Raw genomic sequence first — 3,714 nt, 5'->3', positions numbered from 1 at the left:
TTGATGTTTCTCACCATGCCTCACAGCCAATTCAGAGTATTTTACTTTCACTAATAACCTATTGGTTCTTCAGAGCTAAACATCAAGTGCTGCCTATTTCCACAAATTTCTTTGATCCAAAATCAGTGACCTGAACCCAGTTTTATACACAGAGCCATGACCTCAATAAACTTGCCTCTTGTAGCAACTGACACACCTGTACTCAAAGAGGTTTTTATTCAAGAAGCACCATATATCCCTCTCCAAGTCTCTACATTATAGAACACATTTTCTTAACATCATTATCAACTTTTATATATTTAATTAACAAATGTTATGTAAATTCCTGGCATATAGTCAATTTGATATTGAGAATCCATTGTGCCATTTTTACCAAAATTACATTAAGAGCCACGGGGTGCATATAAAATTGCAAGGAACTATTCACCTTCCAATATAAAGTCAGTAAACCTTGAGCAGTACTTCACAGTGCTCACTGACTACTTCAAGTCCATCTAGCCATTCTCTGCTCTGTGCTAACCATAGGCTGAGATTCTTATACATTTTGTAGATCCCATGGTAAGTGGTGAAACTGAGCTTCCAAAAGTAGATTAAAGGCCAAACTGGAAGGTCAGTTCCAAGAAGGTCAGTTCCCCTTCCTCCCAAAATCACCCAGCTGCATAAATGGAGCCTCTGAGAAACAAAGTAAGACACATACCCCAGAAACATTGATAGGAAGGTCAAAGTGTCCTAAATGCCACCCACAGATTAGCTCAGGTAAGCAAAACCCCAGGGAATTAAAGAGAGATTTGAACTCTCACACATTGCAGTTTGGAGAGCAAAGTCACACATCAGCTCAGGGAAGGTTTGTGGCATATTCTCATGAAGGTAACCAGAAGAACATCCTATGATCCTCATAGTTACATGTTGGAAGGAAATGAAAACATGTGAACACATGAGCAGGCACTAAAACTTCAAGCAGCCTTATTAATGATATCTAGTACCTGGGACCAACACAAATGACTCTCACTTGAAAACTGTATGAATAAATTGTCATTGATTCACAAAATGAATTTGAAAATTTGGCAATTTGTTTTTTTTTTTTAATTTTTGTTTAGTTGTAGGTGGATAAAATATCTTTATTTTATTTAATTATTTTTATGGGGTGCTAAGGATTGAACCCAGGACCTCATGAGTGCAAGGCAAGCACTCTACCACTGAGCTACAATCTCAGCCCAAAATTTGACAATTTGACATTTTAGAATCAAAACCCTGACACATTCAACCAATACAGGATTATCAAAGACACTGTGCTAGATGACACGATTGAGGTGGAAGAAAACTGTACATAGCCATGTATGAGGGTCTTAAAAGGCTTATCAGAAAATGGTCATGGTGTCAGGGAGGGCTACCTAGAAGGGGAGGAAGGACAGTCTGGAGAGGGACATTCTGCTCCCCTTATGCAGGGGTGTGTGCATGATGTGAACCCAGGGCACAGTCAGCACCTGCCCCCTGGAGGTCCTGGCATCCAGTGCTGGGCACCATCCCCCAAGATGGCCTCTCATCATCCTTGCTTCCTGGGGTCCTTGCCCTGATGTCCAGGTGCTGCTGCCTTTGCTAAGTGAGGGCTGACCCTCCAATGATAAAGATAACAGTTTGCACATGCAAGGTTCATCCTCAAGGGCAGGTCCACCCGGGTCCCCAGCAGTGCGTTCTGTGAGAAGATGGCACCACACCATGACTACAGTCACGTGGTCCTAGAAAGGGGCCAGGGAATCTGAGTCTCTTGCACAGAGCCCTGTGAACCAGAATCCTTGAATTGATTTTTCCAGTCCCATTGAGACAACCTCAAACTATCATGTAGGGACAGATCCAGGATAAAGCTTCTGACCAAGGCCCAAATCCCTGAGCTGCATCTCTCCATGGCTGGTGCAGTGCCCGGGGCTTTCTCAACTAACTCAGTCTAAGGAGGGTGTTCCTAGCTGGATGGGAAGGGTGCATGGTATCTGTGGATTGTGTCACAAGCATTGTAAATAAACTCAATTCAGTAGGTTTTGTCTTTGAAGCACTATAAGAAATTCTCTGCAGTGTAGGCTTAGAAAAATGAGAAAGTATATTAAAGTTAATGAAATCTGAGTTTCTCATAGGTGGAAACCTTAGTTTCCTGTGAATCTGAAGTGTTTCAATCACTTTTCAGTGATTTTTTTCATATACAAATATGAAGGGGAAGGAGAACATGTGCCCTTTTGTATTCTGGATTGAAATGGAGGCAAATTTCTATGTTTCTATATGTATATATGTATATGTATGCATATGTATATATATATCCCCTCTATGAAAGAGTAATAGATTATCAACTAACAGAAATGTATTATTATTACCAATTCACTTAATGTAGACAGGAATCATGAATATGAATGTGTGTTCCATATGCACATGCAGATACCTGTTGCTTAGAAGGTTTCAAACCTTTGAAAGCTCAGTATCAGTGAGCACACCAGTGACCAGAGATTGATCTGTAAAATATCATCATTTAATGAAACTAGAGGTCTTGAGAAAAGAGGTGATTTCTAGGAATGAGCAAGTCAATGTGTGGGTTGGGCTTCTTAGGTCTTGTTGTAAAGAAGGGAATCTCTCTAGATAGTCCTGTTTATTGAAGTATAAATTTTCTAATGATGCCTCTGATTTTCAGAAGATATGTGATGTTAATTCATCTTACATTTCTACTTTTGTTGATTTGGCTCTTCTCTCTCTCTCTCTCTCTCTCTCTCTCTCTCTCTCTCTCTCTCTCTCCCCTCCCCCACAATTTATAATTAGTTCGGCTGAGGGTTTACAAATATTGTTTGTGTTTTTAAAGAAGCAACTCTTTAATGCATTGAAAATGCAAATTGTTTTCTTTCCTCTTTCATTAATTTCATTTCTAATCTTAATTACTTTCTGTCTTCTACTGATTTTGAAATTAGTTTGTTCTTTTATTTTCTAAAGACTTGAGTTGGAACATAAGCCTATTTATTTGGGAACTCCCTATTTTTTTTAAAGTAGGCACTCAATGCTCAAAAATTTTGCTTTAGAATTGCTCTTCTCTGTCCCAGAGATTTTGGTCTATTGTATCTATGTTCTAATTTGTTTCTGAGAATTTCTCAATTTTTTATCATTTCTTTTATGATCCATTCTTCATTTTAAGAGAGTAGTGTTCAATCTCCATGTGTTTATGTGTTTCATTTGGTTTATAGCAATATTTGGGTCAGAAATATTTTTATTGATCTTATATTTTGCTGGTGGCTATGTTTTGACTGATTATTCATCTGGAGTATCCATCTCTCAGTTCTTTGTGTTGAAATGTTGTTGAGGCTCACATAGGGCTAGATGTTTTGTGGAGTGACATTCCCTGTTACTTGGTTGAGTTGTGAGAATTTCCTGGCACCAGGATCTCTGGTCTGTGAGTCTGAAGTGTTTCAATCACTTGTCAGCCTCTCTTGGAGAAAGGGAGAGCCAAAGGTAGCATTAATGTTGGCAACCGTTGTATAAACTTAAGATAAATGTTTGACATTCATAGCACCAATTGTCATTTGTATAGGAATGGAGGGGGTCATCATAACATCTGAACCAACAATAAAAACCTGAGCTAGATCAGGCATTGAACAGGGGCATCTACTACATCATCCACCATATTAACAATCACTACACAATTAGGGGAGGAATTATACTAATTACTTAACTGTATCAGAAAGTTGT

Source organism: Urocitellus parryii, chromosome 1, assembly GCF_045843805.1.
Source record: "Urocitellus parryii isolate mUroPar1 chromosome 1, mUroPar1.hap1, whole genome shotgun sequence".
Taxonomy (NCBI): domain Eukaryota; kingdom Metazoa; phylum Chordata; class Mammalia; order Rodentia; family Sciuridae; genus Urocitellus; species Urocitellus parryii.
This window is presented reverse-complemented; position numbering follows the sequence as displayed.